Below are 20650 nucleotides of genomic sequence, written 5' to 3' on the forward strand. Positions count from 1 at the left end.
GATCAGAATGCCGCAGCAGACTGGTTGTCCCGCTGACCCGCATCAACTGTCTGTCTGCTTGCTACTGAACCCACCACCCCCAAGTTGCCTACTGGACTGGCCTTGTATGTGAAGGTTTGTGATGGTGCAGATTCTCTCATAGAATCCTTGGAACTATTTGTGAACTGCTGGATGGAAGGGTCAGGTGTCGCACCCGACTCTAAGCTGAAGGAAGCCAAGCTCCTGGATGCCTTAACTCGGCAGTCTTTGGAGGATGCTGGTCGACTAGGCTTCAAACTGGAAGTCTAGCAGGAACAGGATCAAGGCAATGCATTTTCCAGGTACAAGCCTAGCTCTGGAGTTGCTCTTGGCAGCATCTAAGCTATTGAACTTTGAATTCTAGGTCCATTGGGGTCCCACTTGTCCTGTAGTCTATCGTGATCCATCCGTGACTGAGCCTCAGTGTGTGCATCTTCAGTGTCTATATGGAGTGCATTTTAACCCTGTGACCGAGCTCTAAAAATTACGTGCCTCCAACTGAAGTGACTCTAGCCCATAAGGCTGAGGTGAAATCTCAAGTGCCTGACGCTGAGGGCTTGGTCACTGATGATGAGGAAGCACTAGAGGATTGTCCTGTAATTCAGTACATGACAGAAAAGGCACCTTGTCAGTCCAGTTGTACGCATGACTCTCAACACTCGCCAGTAGGTATAGTAATGATACAGGAGGCCTTGTTTTGTGCACCTGTTGATACAGGGGCGCAGGTTTGTTTTGCGAGTCTGTACTAAGCCACCTTGGCATAGAGTACCAGGTACTGTCAGTAGATGAGTTGACTGGTTCCTGCACCAGCATTCTAGGCTACGACCAGTTAGAGTTGAAGTGTCCTTCCGGGTGGAAACTACCGCTGTTTAACTATGCGGTGGTAGCTGCCAAGACATTAACTTTTGTTTTGTTCTTGGTTGGAATCAATGGACGCAACCTACCTGACTTGGTTGGAATCACTGGATGCAGCCTACCTGATACTAGATACACCCCGAAAACAGTTGGTGTATGACCATACTACTGTTCTTCAATTGTCTCTCAAGGTACTCTGTTTCCCCATGACATTCCGAGACCCCTGTTATGAATGTGACTGACCCTGAACCTGATCGTGGAGTGTTCTCAGGGAATGCTCTTCTGTCCTTTAGTCAGGTGGCCAAGATCCAAGGAGATAATCGACGGATCCAATCCGTCACCAAGATGATCTACTCCGGAGTTCCTGCATCTCGGGTTCCAAGCTCCTATCTGCCCTATATATATATGAGATTTTGGTCTGACCTGGAAGTACACCAGGGTTTGCTAGTGAAGCAGAACCCAAATGGCTCTGTAGTCCCGGTAGTCTCCTTCAACGTCCTGATTGACCTAGTTGCCGAGGCACATCTCCAGAATGCTCGCTGGGTGATTGGGAAAATGACTGCTATGCTCCATCAACTTGTTTGGCACAAATCTTTGATTAGTGTAATTGGGTATATGTGCTGGACATGTTGGGAATGTCAGACTTGTAAGGTTTCAAGGGAGGTGACCTTGAAGATAGTTACCACTTCTTTGGAATTTTTTGCTATGGACCTTGTAAGTCTCCCAATAACCAGTATTGGTTTTATTGGGTGTCTGATGGTAGTCTACCATTTTTCCAAGTGGGTGACAGCAGTACCCATAGCGAATAAGAAGAGCATTATGAAATGCCAGGCACTTGAAGACCGATTTTTTCCTGTTATTCCTCGTGTCCCAGTCCGGATATTGACTGATAACTGCCCTGTGTTTATTTCCCAGGAATTTCCTGAGTTGTTGGAGCGGTACAATGTTATACATGTGAAAACAACTTTAAACCCTCTAGTACTGGTGCAGTGGAGCTGATGAACTGTACCATTGGTGAATACTGAGGATGAATTCTGGGGAATATCGGAAATGGGACCAGTACTTATCCCTAGCAGTTCTCGGCTACAACCACTCTCACGACACTGAAATTGGTTGTATTCCAGTTGAGTACATACTGAATGGTGTTCACTATGTTGACAGTATTCCGTTGCTGTCAGCAGTAACGAGACCCCCATGGGCCGAAGGACATCCTCGGTACAAACCGTTCAAAGAGGGTTCTCTGGTTCTTAAGAAGGTGCACCAGTTGGGACACATGTCGAACAAGCTCATCCCTAGGTTTGAGGGGGTATTCAGTGTTACTAAGGTACACAAGAATAAGGTTACTTATGAGCTGCCGAGACTGCCTGATGGTGAACTGGTAAAAGCTCATCACATCCAGTTAAAGGCCTGGCTTGAACCATCAGTCTATCATAGGAGACTTCTCTGGTATCAGAGGGGTCCTGATCCTGTGACTGAGACTCAGAATAGTCCAGGACTTGCGGATAATAGTCAGACTTCCTCTGAAATATCGGAGAGTTCTGGTTCTATCAGTGATGGTGACTTTTATGGGGTGGCTGCAATAGTCGTATCATACATTCTGTCCCGAGATTGTAATAGGTCCTAATGACAAAGGAGAAGACACTGTCCTACTAGAACTATTACTCAGCTTAAGCCCATTCTCAAGTCAGCTAGGACTTATGAGAGGAAAAGAGCACGTGATGCATGGTTATATCCCCCAAAAAATTTTTATGAGACTGTATTGAAGCCTGATTCTATTAGAGACCGTGTGGTCCTCCAAATGTGTGAAACCTGATTTTTGACTCCCGAACTGGTGGTTAGCTCTCCTGTGCCCGAATTTCCAATACCCTGATTCATAGCCTCCTCTTTCCGAGAGGAAGGTGTCTTTCATTCTTCAGGAAGTTGGGAATTCTATTGTGATGATTGACTGTTGCCTGAAAATCCCACTTCCAGTAGATTTAGTCCCCCATGGACTAGGTCAAAAGATCCTGTTCCTGACCTACTTTTAGTTCAGCCTCAAGTCCCGGATTGGAGGCCTCACCTCACTGACCAGATGAGTACTACAGAAAGAGAACTATCCTCCATTCCTGAGTCACCTCAGAATTCACACCATTTCCGACATTCTGATGGTAGACGAAAACATCGGTCAGAGTTCAAGGCTGAAGCGGCACAGTCAGGTGCATCTAACCTGAACACGACAGTACAGTTTAGGTCGGCTGAAACAGAACTTTTCCCTGAGTCATCGCCTGATTTTTCGGGATTTTTATTGTCCGCTTTTGAGTCTACAGAGTCTGTTTGGTTCTCCTCAGAGATTGTCGATAACCTGCAAATGCCAACTGTTATGCGAGGTTATCAATCGAATAAAGACATCCAGCTTGTACCTGGAGAGTCTAAGCCTATCTCCGGTGCTTTGAGAAATGAATATGGTTCGCCAGCAGATTGCTGAATCCTGGCGTATGTCCCGAAACAGAATTTTGAGACTCTAAGAACTAAAAGTCTCCCATTGAATTGAGTACTGAACAGTTGTTTACTATTTCAAGTTTTTGTATTGTAATTACTTTTTATTATTAATATTTTGATTCCCGCATTGGGGGTAGTTAAAAGGCTGTAGAACAGGACACCTTTGGTGAGGAAATATATATTGGGTCATGATCTGTGTAATTGTATTAATTGTTGTACCTTGGCCATGACAAAGTTATATTAGATTTAGTATTTTTTTTATTATCATGTAATAGTCCAAAATCAATAAGTTTTGTAATCTTTAAAATTAATTTTGGACCACAATGAATGTCAATTTTTCTTTTTCCTGGATAGTTGCAAGACTGTGTATACCTGTAATAATGTAATTTTGCATTTAATAATATGTTATGTAATGTATATTGGAGTATTGTTGAAAGAGATGGATGATAATCTAATTTTTAGTGTTGTAAGTACTGTATCGCCATTGTCTGATAGTTTTATCGTCTATTCCTATCTCATTTTGTTATATCGTGTAACTGTCAAATGATGTACCTAACGTGATATATACAAGTCTGCGCAGAATGAAGTTGCAGGCCTAGAGGCATATGGTCATGAAATGAAAAACCCCCATTTAGCACGCCAAACATCGAGAAAAAAAAAAAATAATAATGATTATGGGTACTCGCCAAAACTAGTACTTCGTGACATCGCTCTTCCTATTCCTTGCAAGAACTTTAGGAAGGCGTTTGGGGACAGAATCTGAAAGATTCTGCAGTCTCTCTGGTTTCAAAGCCTCCCAGCACACTCGCAATGAAGCCTCCAATTTTGGAATAGATGACGTGTCATGGTCCCGTAACTTAGCCTTGACAATTGCCCAAAGGTTTTCTATTGGGGAGAGGTCAGGGGAATTCCCTGGTCAGTCTTTAATGTAATTTACACCATAATCCTCTAGCCAACCTGTAACAATTTTTGTCGTGTGGGCTGGAGCTCCGTCCTGTTGAAAAATGGAAGTGCTGCTCTTTTCAAAGGAGTACTCTAAATGGAGGTTAAGGTGGGTATAATAAACCTCCTTATTCACCGTGACATGTGGAAGAATCACCAAGTCCCCCAAGCCACCATAACCAAAAGAACCCCACACCATTAAATACTGTGGGTATTTCACATGCGTGGCAAGAAGGTTCGCACTAAGGGGGTCGGCACCAGGCGCCCGCCAAGCCGTCTTTCCCTTGGTATCTGAGACTTAAAACGTTGCCTCGTCAGACCACCACCTCCCTCCACTCATTAACACACCAGCCTTTGTAAGCCTTAGCAAAAGCCCTCCTTTTTTTCCTCTGAGCAAGAGAAAGAAGCAGTTTCCTAAGGCCCTTTACCTTGCGATATCCCTCTCTGTGGAGAGATTCCTGGATTGTGCGAATGGAGGTCTCCTCCAAGAGCTTAGGATTCTCCTCCTTAAGTTTACGAGCAGTAAGAGTTGGATTGGAATACAACTGCCGCTTTAGAACCCCTAAACTCCTAGGGGGTATCTTCCTAAGCCTACTACCACCATGGCCAAGGGGGGGGGGGGGGGGGGACCTCGCTACTCCCACTAGCTTCGAACTTCCTTACCATATTATAAACATTTCGTTCCTTCACGCCTTTTTTTTTTTTTAATTCCTTTGGGTTTTAACCCTTGCTTATGATACAATATAACTCGCACTTGATCATTACGTAATGTACGTGGCTTAGACTTCGAAATTAACGAGTGCACAAAGTCAGAAACGCACAAAATCCAGACGTAAATGCGTCAAAAGGAAAGAGTCGCGGTCAACAACCTCCACCCACACACACTTATCAGACACTGAGCGCTTTCAAAAACTAGCATGAGTTGGTGGAAAGTGTGTCCTGAGTAGCCAATTAGTTGTTTTCATCTGATCGATTTTTTCCCTATACATTTCAAGGTTTGTAACAAAACGCAGAAAATAGTTGCAGGTCCAGAAAACTGCAACTACAATCCGTGCAGACACTGTATATATATATATATATATATATATATATATATATATATATGTATATATATATATATATATATATATATATATATATATATATATATATATATATATATATATATATATATATATATATATATATATATATATATATATACACACACACACATACACACACACACACACACACACACACACACACAGTATATAATTTGATAAATGGTGGAAGGGATGGATGATGGATAAATTTCTTTTAGTTGGGCATCCTACCTTTGTTTTGATTTTTTTTTTTTAATGTAAACTATATTCACTTGAATATAAAGAATTTGTGCGGTGTTGTTGGAAGTCGAGACACCTTTTTTTTTGGGGGGGGGTGCTTAAGGGATAATGGGGAGGGGGAATACAATTAAATAGGATTTGAGTGGAAAAATGTTGTTTGTATGTAATAAAAAAAATCACTTCCTTTAAAAATGATCAAATTTGATTAATTTATTAGTTTTTTTTTTTTTAGCCCTCAAGTGCCCCCCAAAAGTAACTTAATCTGTTATTGTTTATTTTATCAGGTAATGAGAAGGAAATTCCCTACCCGTAGTAGGGAGTCATGTAAAGGTATGATAGAAGACCGTTAGTTGTTACAAGAGGGATCATTACTGATGTACATTAATATTTTGAAGACCGTTAAAAGCAGGTTTGCCTTGAGATTTTAGTTAAAATTACAATCAAGCAGAGAATCTTTTTGCAGATATTTGACTGTTCATAGTGACAAATTCCCAAGTGATAGGGAATTTGATAAACTATTGTGAATTAGCCCAGAAAGTGGACAACAGGAACAAATCTATATCAAACATAATCTATTTATCCTGTAAATCCAGAGAACAGTTGGAGTGACGTAAAGATTCTTCTATCTTATAAACTCCCTGTGAACTTGATCCAGCAATTAATAAATTCTCAACAACGATACAGTGAAATAATTTAGACATTTCTTAATGTCTATTGAACTGGTACTCGTCAAGTTGGCTTAGTTTTCAGCATAAATTGTGAATAGCATCCTTGATGTTAAAGAAATGACCTACTGAATCTTATTTTTTTCCTGTGTGACTATGCAATCTACAGGAGGGGCCTCTTTCTGATGTTAAAGTGAAAATGTAGAGATGGGTAATATTTTTTTACAATCCCTTAGATCCTGTTTGAAGTGACCTGTCAAATTACATTTGAATTTAGCCCAAGTATCTGCACTTTAGTTGGCTATTATAACTGCTTATGTGGAATTGTGTTTTTATCTGACAGTGATATTTTTCTGAGTGCGTTTATAATTATCTTTATTTGATTTCAACTTGAAATTTACACACTTTGATTTTCAATAACCATTGTAAGTGTTTCCTCCCCCCTACAGATGTTCCCTTCTCAGCGACCATTTTTGATTTTTTTTATATATGTTTTTTGTCGTTTTTCCTCTTGATGTTAAATTAGCTAAAAAAAAAAAATAAAAAAATCTACCTTGAAAGCATGCTGCCGCCATTTAAATTGGATTCCATACATGCTAGTAAGAAGTGAGACTTCTTATCTCTGAATAATATTAAGTAACTTCAGTTCTAGCTGGGTCCCCTTGCCCAGAATAAAATCAAGGTGTGCCCAGTGCTCAGTTCCCTTGAGTGCTTACCTTTTGCCCAGATTTCTGGGTATACCACTGTTTTTTTTTGTGTAGTGAACATTGGAGTATGGTCAGCAATCGGACACTAGGCAGTCTGCGTGCTACATCTGGCCACAGTCCGCAAACCACTACAGCGCCAATTCTCTCTCTGCAAGCTGGCTTCAACCTCTGCTGGTAAAAATCACTTCCCTTGTGCTGCCTAGTAGAGTCATAAATTTAATATACTCGTACACGTCCCCATTGCTTCCCGCGAGGAGGGCAGTGGGAAAAGGCTTTGGTTTGTTCTTATTTATATAAATCAGAATAATCTAACCCAAATGTTCATATGCTGTCTCACCACAAATTGAGTTGCTCAGGCCGCTATCATACCCACTTTGTATTGTTATGGGAGGTGTCAAGGTTTCTCTCGACTACAGTTAAATATTGTACTAGATAAACCCAGGTCAATGTCCATGCCAGAAATCACACTTCCACTCCCCCAAGATGCTGAAGCCTTGACGAGGATGAGGCGCTTGAGGATTAGCAGCTGGGCTCTGATGAATGGTGGAAACTGTTTTCCCACTGGACCTTGGTGTCCATTTGTTGATCCAACTAAATTAGTCAGCACTTTTTTCTCTTTCTTTTGATCACTTCTTTTATTCTCCCATCTCTTCCTCTTTGGCATGAACTTGTTGAGGACTTTGGTTTGACTGCTTTTTTCGATTTGGCACTGGGTTGGACGGATGGCATACCATCTCAACCTGTACAAATTTAGACACCATCACCCTCTGGCAGACCCCATTGGATGCAGACTTTGTCTCTTAAGAGTGGGGATCCAATGATCTGGTTTTAGGTCGCCCATATTTGCGGGTAATGGGTGACGCCAGGCATTGGAGTCATCGGTGGGAGGGGCTAACTACTCCCACTGACCAGTGTACACCCACCTAAAGAAAATCAGCGCGCTCTAATAGAGAACTGGTCCCTGCTGAAGCCTCTTCTCGTATTGGGCCACATGGGATAGATGGACTGACATCCTCCGATAAGAGGTGGATAACCCTGCTGGCTTCTACTTTACTAACCAACCCCTCTGTTGACGACTTGTTAATTCTAAATGTCCATTCTACGGTTGCTCAAAGTAATTTGGGTAACAAAGGGAAACTGCAAATCCTTCATGTCACCCAAATTCCAATAGAAACTGATTTACGATGTCTTGAATAAAACATTTCAATGTTATGGTAATATCAAGGAAATTAGAATTAGACTTGAAAGTGACAAATGGGATTCATGTATACCATTTGATAATCATGATGAACATTAAAATTAATAATTTGAATATCAAGGGTGCGTTTTGTGATGTGATACCCAAGTATCTAGATATATTCAAACCTTCAGATTGGATAGACTGAGATATAGAGGTGGTTATACTCTCCCTGAAAAAGCCAAAACCACCAAAGTGGCTTATTGCTCAGTCAAAATGGAGTGCAGGAAATTATTTTAAGATATACAAATTTCTTCTAAAGAAAGCTGGTACCATCGCACCGGGAGATAGGCCTATATGTCCTTTTGGAAAGAACAGTTTCCTCATAATTGCCAAATCAGAAACACAATCTGTTATACTTTGGAATTTAAAGAAAGAGAACGATGACATAAAGTTTGATGTGAAACCTCTTCTAAACTTATGAAAAGGTAGTAGTTTACAATAGACTTCTATGAATTTACGGAGGATTAGATACTGGCCATGTGTCCTTTAACTGTGCGGAAAGTGCATAAAGTCACTGGAACATCTCTTCTTTTTACTTATGTATCATTCATCATTGTATGTTAATGCTTGGCCTTGCTAACGTAAAGAAACACAAATGTCCAGCGTATTTTATCTGTCTGTGACGGTCAGTCACCTTCCCCAGGGGGCCTTGCTACTTATCTGTCTGCAGATCTCTATGTCAATCACCTGTTCTGAGAATAAAGCATCAGTCGGCTATGATCTGTCATTCGCCCCTCTCAACTGGTGATCCATGGAGTTTCCTTTAATGCACTTGACATGGCAACCTCAAAAGAGATTGTTTGGGCTCGCGACTCCACATACCAAAAAACGTCACTAACGGACTTAGTACGGTGCAAAATAACTTGCATTCTGACCTTCTGCCTTGCAGTTGCCGCAGCATTAATGATATCTCAACTGCTTGGGAAACCTCTCCGTTAACGGACTTAATACGGCTCGTGTGAGTTTCGGAGTGTGAGGAGAATGGCAGACTCGGACGTCGATAGTTCTATGCCCCTCGCAACCGAGGGGCACGGCGCGATCGTACCTCAAATCACTTAGGTGGCGACGGGCCACAAGTTACAACTGCCTCCTTTCACACCCGAAGCGGCCACGGTATGGTTCCAGAGGGCCGAGACACACTTGAGGCTCGCAAACGTGACAGACGAGGCAAGGTTGGCCAGCATGGTGATGGCGATGCTCTTGGTAGACACGTTCAAGGAAATATAGTCCTGGTTGAGGCAGAGACCGGGAGCCCTATATTATACTGAGCTGAAAAAGAAACTGTCAAAAGTCTATGGCCTCCCAACAACCCTGAGGGCCCAGCGCGCCCTCGACCTGATGTCAAACCCCCTCGGCGACAATCTCCCATCGTAGGCCTGGGACGAGCTCCTGGACCTGCTGCAGCTGGACAAGTTGGACAGCAGTGGGCGGCCTAAAGAAGTAGACTTGACCAGAGAAATATTCCTGCGTAGAAACTCAAAGAATGTCCGCGTCCAGTCAGAAGGCGCTGAAGACATGGCCTTGCCCTTTTTGGTAGAAAAGGCCGACAAGTTACACATGGCAGCTCGGGCCTCCAGATATGCCGCCACCGCCGCCCCGATCAACGTCAGGACAGAGGAGGAAGAGTGTTCTTTGGAACCAGAGGAGGCAGGGGTCCATATGGTCTACGACAGGAGACCTCACCAACAATGACTCCGCCCCCCACCGCGTCACAACCAGCATCAACAGCACCGAGAAAAAAATAAACAACAAATCCCCGATTAATCAAGATGGTGCTACTACCACCACACGTGTGGAAAAAGAGCGGTAAAATGCACCTGGTCATGCTCTTTTCCAAAAAAACCAATTAGACTTCCACGTCCACAAGCAGCCACGGAACCTTTGAACTCCGACCCCGTGGGTTTCTACATCGACGACGCAAACTCAGAGAGAATGTTCTTAGTGGATACCGGGGCTTCAGTCTCTACGTTCCCGCATACGAAGCACGACAATGGCCACCCGTCGGACAACGGGACCGCACTGGTTGCCGCGAATGGCTGCCCCATCCCCTGTTACGGGACGAGAATGTTGAAGTTATCATTCAGGGGCCAAGAGTTCAGCTGGCTTTCCTGATTTCTGACATCAAGACACCACTTCTGGGCACTGATTTTCTCGCCCACCACGGTCTGCTAGTAGGTGTGCGTCACAAACAACTTGTTGACCAAGAGACCTAACGGTCCCATCGACTCTCCTACGGGCCCAGTATTCCCCGCGTATTTTCCGTCACACACAGCAAGTACAACCGCCTCTTGCAAGAGTTCCCCTAAGTCTTCAAGCCTGAACTACGACAATTGGAGGGAATTCCCACCAAGCACGGGATATATCACCACATAACTACAATGGGCCCACCAACTCGCTCCAAACTCAGAAGTCTGCCACCACAAAAACTACAGGATGCCAAACGCGCTTTCCTCGAGATGGAGCGAATGGGATTGTGTGAAAAGGCTTCCAGCCCATGGGCCTCACCGCTACAAATGGTCAAGAAACCCGATGGCAACTGGAGACCTTGTGCTGATTAGACATTTGAATCTGGTTACACCTGACCACTACCCCTTGCCCAACATGAAGGACCTCACGTGGACACTCAGCGTGGCTACAATTTTTACCAAAATGGACCTCCTGAAATTATACTTCTAGGTCCCAGTACACCCCTATGACATTCCCAAGACAGCCATGATAACCCCGTTCAGATTGTATGTTTTTGCAACCTTCCAGCGCCTAATGGACAACATCCTGAGGAACCTACCTTTCTGCGCTGTATACATCGTCGACATCCTGGTATTCTCCAAGTCCCAGGATGAACATTTTCAGCACGTAAGAACAGTGTTGAAATGACTACAAGAAAACGGCCTCATAGCGCGTTTTGACAAATGCACCTTCGGGTCTGAGAAGGGGGTATTCCTGAGACACGAATTGTCAAAGGAGGGGGTGTGCCCTTTGACATTGAGGGTCGACGCAGTCAGCAAGTTCCCGACGCCAACCACCGTAAGAGGTCTACAGGAGTTCATCGGCATGGCAAATTATCATGACTCCCCTGCTCGGTCTCCTGAAAGGGAGGCCAAAGGAACTGCAATGGGGTCCTCAACAAGAGGACTTCGAGTGAACAAAGGTCGCCCTCTGCAGAGCCAGGACCTTGTCCTACCAGGACCCCAAGGCCCCTCTCCTGTTGACCACGGACGCCAGCAACACAACCTGTGGTGCCGTCTTGGAGCAGATGGTGAAAAACAAACCACAACCTCTAGCCTTCTTCAGCAAGAAATTAAAGCTGCCCGAGGCACGGTACAGCATGTTTGACCGCGAACTCTTGGCGGTATATCTCGTCGTCAGGCACTTCAAGTATATGCTAGAGGGGACTTTGTTCACCATCCAGATGAACCACTTATCCACGCCTTTACTAAGTCCTGGGACGCTTGTTCAGCCTGTCGGCAACGTCACGTGGCAGCCATATCTGAATTCGGCTGCACCATCACCTACGTGCCAGGGAACAAGAACTCGGTAGCCGATGCCCTGTCACGGATAAACATCAACTCCAGCCACATCAGGGTGAACTACAACGACATGGCTTGCGAGCAGACGCAAGAGCCTCTCCAACGTCCTTGCAGTGGGGAGACATAAGCTCTAACGTCCCCAAACTACTGTGCGACACAAACACGGACCGTCCCCGACCTTTTATACCACCATCAAAGCGACGGGCGATATTCGACATCATCCTAGGCTTTCATGGGTTTCTCACTTAAAAGCATTAAAAGCTAATTGTCTTGAAGCTATAAATCTTTTAAAAGTATTGTCCCATACATCATGGGGGCAGACCGCAATATTATTTTAAAATTATACAAGGCTTTGATTTTTTCCAAAATAAGTTATGGATGCAAAATATACTCCTCAGTCACCCCAAGCTGGTTAGAAATATTAGATTCTATACATCATGCTAGTATTAGATTGTCCACAGGAGCCTTTAGAACCTCACCTATCACAAGTCTTTTGATGCTGGGGAGTTGCCTCTAGACCTTTACCGAATGTCCTCTATTATTCGGTATTGGTTTAGATTGCAAAGACACTCTAATTCTTAAGCCTTTCAGACTGCAAGCCTTGTAAGGCACTCAACATACTTGAGTTACACCCAAACAATTATTAAACAATGATATAATTAGAATTAAGGTGCTTCCATTCAAGGTATCAACGCTTCCATGGAAATTACCTGATGTATCTTTTTGTAATTACTTTATTGGAGTTGAGAAGAATATGACTGACTAGAATCCAGGTTTCTTTTTATGGAACGTGTTGCAGAACATAGGGGATAGACTTTTATATATACTGATGGCTCCAAATCTGATGCTGGCATTAGATTTGGAGTACATTACTGATTTTAATTGTAGAGGTGCACTTCCTCTAACTTCCTCCATATTTACTGCCGAACTGTATGGCATACTAACCGCTATTGAGAAATAGCGATGGAAAAGGAGGGTAATTTTACAATTTTTAGTGATACTAGGATTGTTTTTCAAGCTTTAGAAGTTTTTAATCCTAGTAACCCTCTAGTTTTAAAGATTTTAGAATGACTTTTTATTATTGGACGGAGAGGTATAACAGTTCGATTTTGTTGGGTTCCAGCACATGTAGGTGTGTCTGGGAATGAGAAGGCAGATTTACTGGCGAAGAATGCAGCATCCGAGTTGCTACCAAGGAGGTATCCCATTCCCTATAATGATTTCCAACCTTACATCAAGAAATATGTTTGTAATAAATGGCAACAGCACTGGGATAGTCTAGATGGCAATAAAATGAGGGAAGTAACAAATATCATATCACCTTGGAGGTATAACATGATAGCCCGAAAATGGGAGAAGACTCTTTTTCGTCTCCGTATTGGTCACACACGGTTGACAGACGAGTTTCTGCTGAAGGGCCAACACCAACCGTATTGCGACGACTGTTTAGTACCTTTATCAGTGACGCATTTGTTGACCGAATGCCCTAATTTTACTAACTTAAGAAATAGATATGTTTGAGGCTCGAGGTGAGGATGGCAGGTTCATCCTCGCCAAGGTTCTTGGACATGATGTGTCCTACTTTGCGAGCGGAATTTTTAGATTTATTCCAGAAGCAGGTCTTCTGAAAACTATTTAATTATTATAATGACTTCTTAACTTTTATGGTTTTAATTGAATTCTCTTTTATTTTCATATATGATAAATGCTATTGGCGTCAATGACCTTAGATGTCAGGATGCCAGAAAACTTTCAATCAATCAATCGACATCATCCACGGCCTCTCCCACCCATCAACGACGACGACCACTAAGCTCATGACAGAAAAACTCATATGGCCAGGTATCAGGAAAGACGCACACTTATGGGCACGGACGTGGGAGGAGGTGCTGGACAGTATTCAGGTGAAAAGTCGAAGCGAAGCAATGGCTTTGTGGAAGATGTCATGTGACTGGCTGAGCAGGTTTTGACGTGGAGGGAGCACCCTCAGGATCTCTTGTGAGGAGTTGCAGGAGGTCAGGGCACCATTCTACTTTATGCCATAGCGGAGTTATGAGGGTCATTGATAAGGTTCTGCTTATTCTGACCTTGTTGAGGACTTTTCTTATCAGACAGAACAGGGAAATGCGTACACATCCATGTTCTCTCATAGTTGTTGGAATGCATCTTGCCAAAAAGCCTGGGGATCCTGGTCTGGGGAACAGTGCAGCAGGAGCCTGAAGTTTAGGGCAGGTCCACAGTTGGGGAACCCCACAAAGTCAGGACTTTATTGGCTACTAGATGATTCAAAGACCACTCAGAGCCCACTATCTGAGTCTCTTTGCTCGGATTCTCTACAAGCACATTCCGTTTCCCTAGAATGAAGCAAGCAGATAGGGTCACCGAGTTGTCTTTTGCCCATCTGAGTATATCTACTGCTAGTTGGCACATTGGCTGCAAAAAGGTGCCGCCTTGCTTGTTTGAATAAGCCACTACCATGGTGTTGTCGCTCGTCAATACCACGGAACTGGTGGAACTGTTTGCGGGCCAGGAAGGCTGCCCTCATCTCTTAAGAGATTTATGTGCTGGTACCTTTCTGATTTAGACCACTGGCCGTTATGTTTTGCTACCCATTTATAAGTCACCTGAAGGGAAGTTACTACAAGAAGTTTAAGAAATTTCTATCCAGTGTTTTTTTTTTATTATTGATTTTTTTTTACCAATTTACATGTGTATTGTTTTAAAACCTAAAGGCTCTTTTACTTTTTATGGCAGCCATAACTGAATTCGGCTGCACCATCACCTGCATGCCAGGGAAAAAGAACTCGGTAGCCGATGCCCTGTCACGGATAAACATCAACTCCATCCACATCAGGGTGAACTACGATGACATGGCTCGCGAGCAGTCAACTGACCCTGCAAGGGCAGACGCAAGAGCCTCTCCAATGTCCTTGCAGTGGGGAGACATCGTAATCAAGCCCTAACGTCCCCAAACTACTGTGCGACACAAACACGGACCGTCCTCGACCTTTTATACCACCATCAAAGCGACGGGCGATATTAGACATCATCCTAGGCTTACGTGGGTTTCTCACTTAAAAGCATTAAAAGCTAAATGTCTGGAAGCTATAAATCTTTTAAAAGTATTGTCCCATACATCATGGGGGGCAGACCGCAATATTATTTTAAAATTATACAAGGCTTTGATTTTTTCCAAAATTAGTTATGGATGCGAAATATACTCCTCAGTCACCCCAAGCTGGTTAGAAATGTTAGATTCTATACATCATGCTAGTATTAGATTGTCCACAGGAGCCTTTAGAACCTCACCTATCACAAGTCTTTTGATGCTGGGGAGTTGCCTCTAGACCTTTACCGAATGTCCTCTATTATTCGGTATTGGTTTAGATTGCAAAGACACACTAATTCTTTAGCCTTTCAGACTGCAAGCCTTGTAAGGCACTCAACATACTTTGAGTTACACCCAAAATCTCCTCAACCTTTTGGGTTTCGGGTGAAACAATTATTAAACAATCTGGATATAATTAGAATTAACCCTGGATAGGTACGCTCCTCGGACACCCCTTTAAGGGTATACTCGGACGCGAACGACCCCGACGCCAAAAAAAATTCTTGAAAAATCAGTTTTTGCAGTAACCTCCTTTTTTCTTTTGCCAAAAAAAACTTCAATGAATGCTTAAAACAACTGTAAAGATAAATACTACTCATCTGCAGAAAAACTATTTATTAAAAATATTTTAAAAAATTAAGTAGAAAAAAAAAAAGACCTGACATAAAAATTCATAAAAAAAATGTTTATACATATATACACAAATCCTTTTAGGAATTCATTCTTGAATGTTTAGGACACATCTTGATGTATTTTGGATGAAGTCAGACCCATGGAGGTGAAGATCTGAAATGAGAAAAAAAGGGTAACTTTTTTTGGCCAAAAAAATTTGTCCAAATTTCATGAATTTTTTTGGGTACCCAAATGAAATAGGAAGTGTCTAATTTTTTTAGGGAATAAACATATGTTATCCTAAAATAGAAATATGTAAAAAAATCTTCATTATTTTGTAAATTACATTTATATCAGGGGCCATATCTAAAGGTAATTTTTTGAGTACTTAGAAATTTCGTAAAAAAATACATATATTTAATATATAATATGATATTTATGCAGGTAAAAATATACCAAAATATCACAAATTCTATAGGGAACAAGAATATATATAGATAGGGCAGCTTACGCTTCGGATATGTCCACAAAATGGCCGCCAACCACACTGACTCAGACTCCCTAATCTGCCACTTGAAATGTAGGAAGGGTATGTCAATTTCAAGGTGTTATTTACTAATCTAATTATTATTGGATATGCATAAAAATTGTATGGTGGGTTGCTGGATAATTGTCGATTATTTTACGACTATAAAATTAAAAAATTCTGACCCAAAAAATTTTTTTTGAAGGGAAATAAAATCGAAAAAAAAAAATGTAAAACAATATAATATTTTAGCTAAAAAAAATTTGATGATATTCAATCAAAAAAAAAGTAAACAAAATTTTCCGACAAATAAACATCTAGAGGAATCATTACTCTGTGATAGTTCCTTAGTACGTAGTAATTTTGAAAGAATTGGGAAAAAACGAAAAAATGGCAATCACCGGAAAATCGAACACATACCTATATATACGCCATATCTGGCTAAAAAAAAGATAGGCATGGGTAGCCAGATCATCTAGAAACACTTTCCAACACTATAAAAATATAAGTTTTGCGACACTACTTGCCAATTCCTTACGGTAACATGACTAAGCAAAAAAATGCAAAACAAATAAAAAGGGGCACTCGCGGAAAAATGGCTAACATTCTAATATACGGCATTTCAGAAAAAAAAATTCAGCCACGTGCTAGGCAAACCATCAAGGCACATTTTCCGACAAATAAACATCTAAATGAATAATTACTCTGTGATAGTTCCTTAGTACGTAGTAATTTTGAAAGAAATGGGAAAAAACGAAAAAATGGCAATCACAGGAAAATCGAACACATACCTATATATACGCCATATCTGGCTAAAAAAAGAAGATAGGCATGGGTAGCCAGATCATCTAGAAACACTTTCCAACACTATAAAAATATAATTTTTGCAACACTGCTTGCCAATTCCTTACGGTAACATGACTAAGCAAAAAAATGCAAAACAAATAAAAAGGGGCACTCGCGGAAAAATGCCCAACATTCTAATATACGGCATCTCAGATAAAAAAAAAAGACATGCACGTGTTAGCCCAACCATCAAGGCACACTTTCTAACACATAAACATGAAAAAAAATCAATAATATACGGCAATTCCTTACTACGTAGTAAATTTTTACAAATATTGAAAAAAAACAGAAATTGGCAACCGCAGTTAAATACCCAATATACCAATAACTACGTCGTATCTGACAAAAACAAAATCACGCATGGGTAGCCAGATCATCTAGACACACTTTCCAACACTAAAAAAGCAAAAGTTTTACGATACTATTTCGCAATATCTTACGGAAAAATGACTTGGCAAAAAAATGAAAAAAAATGAAAAAGGGACACTCGCGGTAAAATGCCCGACATTCTAATATACGGCATCTCAGATAAAAAAAAGACATGCACGTGTTAGCCCAACCATCAAGGCACACTTTCTAACACATAAACATGAAAAAAAAAATGAATAATATACGGCAATTCCTTACTACGTAGTAATTTTTACAAATATTGAAAAAAAACAGAAATTGGTAACCGCAGTTAAATACCCAATATACCAATAACTACGTCGTATCTGACAAAAACAAAGTCATGCATGGGTAGCCAGATCATCTAGACACACTTTCCAACACTAAACAACCAAAAGTTTTACGACCCTATTTGGCAATATCTTACGGAAAAATGACTTGGCAAAAAAATGAAAAAAAATGAAAAAGGGGCACTCGCCGTAAAATGGTCCTCGTGGTGATGAACGACATTTTAACTAAAAAAAAAATCATGCACATGGTAGCCAAACAATCCACCAAGACTTTCCACAACTGATAACCTATACAAGTTGCACCATTCTACGACAATTTCATAATACGTAATAACTTTGATAATTATGCAAACTACCTTAGAACGGTAAACTCGGTCGCGCTCGACCCCGACGCGTCTCAGAAATCGGGGAAGGAGTACAGCTACAGCAATGCACATCTGAACACTACTAGAGCGTGTAGGGGAGACACCTCCTGCAGGTCGATCACCCACAAATTCAGTCACGGGGGTGAGTCACGTGAGAAAAACCTGTTTTTTTTTGACGCTCGGGGTCGCAAACGACCCATCGTACCTATCCAGGGTTAAGGTGCTTCCATTCAAGGTATCAATGCTTCCATGGAAATTACCTGAAATATCTTTTTGTAATTACTTTATTGGAGTTAAGAAGAATATGACTGACTTAGAATCCAGGTTTCTTTTTATGGAACATGTTGCAGAACATAGGGGATCGACTTTTATAAATACTGATGGCTCCAAATCTGATGCTGGCGTTGAATTTGGAGTACATAGTAATGCTTTTAATTGTAGAGGTGCACTTCCTCTAACTACTTCCATATTTACTGCCGAACTGTATGCCATCCTTGTGAGCTAAAGATGGGGTTTTGGTAGAGCCTATAGGTCAGCAGCCATTGCCTGTCACTCCCTGGTCCTAGCTTGGGTGGAGAGGGTGCTTGGTCCCTGATCATATGTACAGTATATATGGTTAGTCTCAATGGTACTGTCTTGCTAGCCAGGGAATTTTCACTGTCTCTTGCCTTTGCAATTCATAAGCGACATTTAAGCCTAGAATAGGTTACTATATGGGCATATTTTTTTTTCCTGGCACCTATGCGATGCATAAGGCCTCAGTGAATTCACTTATGTCTCTTTCATGTGCCATCTCTTGGATTTGTCATCAGCCTCGTTCTCTTGGTTTACCACGTCCTCTCCTGTCCAGCAGCTTCTATTCAGGTACATCCTGTACCAATCCTCTTCTTAAGATATGCCCCATCCATCTTCATCTTGATAATATAACTACATGGTTCACATTGGGCAGCCCTGCCACCTCGCGAATTTCTGTATTTGTTATATGCTACTACCATTTGATTACCAAAATACTTCACAATACTTTATTCTCAAAGGCTGGAAGTTTGGCATCAGTTGCTACAGTGCTGTACCACGACTGGTGCCCATCGGATAATATCGATCTTACAAGTGAAATTTATACTATATTTTTATTTTGCTGTGAACAGATATTAGTTATGACCACCAAACTTTTTTTTTTTTTCATAATTATAGGACAGAGTTAGAGTTTGGTACTTTTACTCCTCCGATAAAGCACCTCGTCTGATTACCACTGAATCTGCATGACCTCAGTCTTTCTCTGGTTGATCTCCAATTCAACTTTTCTCCCATCCACTTCTAATCTGTCAATCATTTCCTGCATTTCAGCCATTATAGAGGCAAGTAGAACCATATCATCTGCGTATTCAGGATCACATAATCTTTGGTCCCTTTCCATTAAATGCCATTATTCGTTTCTGACACTACCTTTTACATAACCTAATCAATCACCATAATAACAGGGAAGATTGTAGAGAAAATTTCTTAGTAAAAATTTTTTGGGAATCGAACTTACTCTCAGAAGAAGCCCGGTTACATTTAGCATTATTCTCCTCCCTTTATGGAAAACTTAAAATTCAGTCTGTTTCGTCTATCTTAGCAACACAATATACACCATACCCTTTTGCTAAAGGGTCCTGATAGCCGTGAAAGGAAGCGGAAGTTTTTGTTTCCTTTTAAAAGTCCTTTCTACAGTATACATATATCGTATGATAACTCATCCTCTCTCTGCTGAGTTAAATTTATTTTGCATACGCAGACCAGAATTAATTTCACAGTGATATCTGATCCTTGTAAAAGAAATGAAAGATTTAAATTTGAAAACATCACTTACTCTGACCAATACTGCCTAGTATAAATTTACAGACGAGGTAGGACGACACAAAAAGTGAATAACGTTATTAAAGTGTATTGCCAAGTGACACAATTTTTATGCAAAATTGACCAACCCAATTAATCTATACGTGCAAATCTGCGATTCCAATTAGTGAGTCATCGGGAAAAATACAAACGTCAAGTCCGCATGTCTTAATAATTCCTAAAACAAAAAGAAATGGCCGGGATGAAAAGGTTAAATGTAGGCCATCGCAAACTAATCTCGATTTACATTTTGTATCCACGCCTATTTCAATTACAAACGTATAAAATGTGGCCGTTGAAAATGAACTTGAGAAAATTTTGTATACAATATTCATCTAAATTTTGAAAATAATTACATGAAACAAACGAAATGTCATCTCAATAAATCAAATTGAGGCAACAACGAAATATAGATTTTCTTTTCGTCAAAAAAAAATATAGGTGGATAAAAATGCGAACTATAATGGGAGTATATCAAAACGTTGAAAACTCCATCGGAGGTTTTTACGACTGTGTTTCTAAGATGAGTTACATGTTGACATAATCACTAATCTTTTTTATTTAGAATATGAAATGCATGTAATACGTATCACTTCCTTTTGGCTTAGGAATCTGTTATCTATTAGAAAAGGCTACAATTTCATATTCATCGGAAGTAAATGGGTAGTAAATTTTTAATTGTATCATTGCTTTACGCTGTGCAACAATATATTTTACTCCCTAAAAGTAACTTTGATTATTTGGTCATCTTTGCAATCCATTCCCAATTCCACTGATATATCCAAGACAAGAGAAGATGCCTCAGTTACACCTCAGAAATTCAATTACAAACCGGATCCCACTGAGCCCTGCTTGGCATACATGGCACCGCATTCGCTGGCAG

The sequence above is a fragment of the Palaemon carinicauda genome, chromosome 4 (genome assembly GCF_036898095.1).
Source record: "Palaemon carinicauda isolate YSFRI2023 chromosome 4, ASM3689809v2, whole genome shotgun sequence".
Classification (NCBI taxonomy): domain Eukaryota; kingdom Metazoa; phylum Arthropoda; class Malacostraca; order Decapoda; family Palaemonidae; genus Palaemon; species Palaemon carinicauda.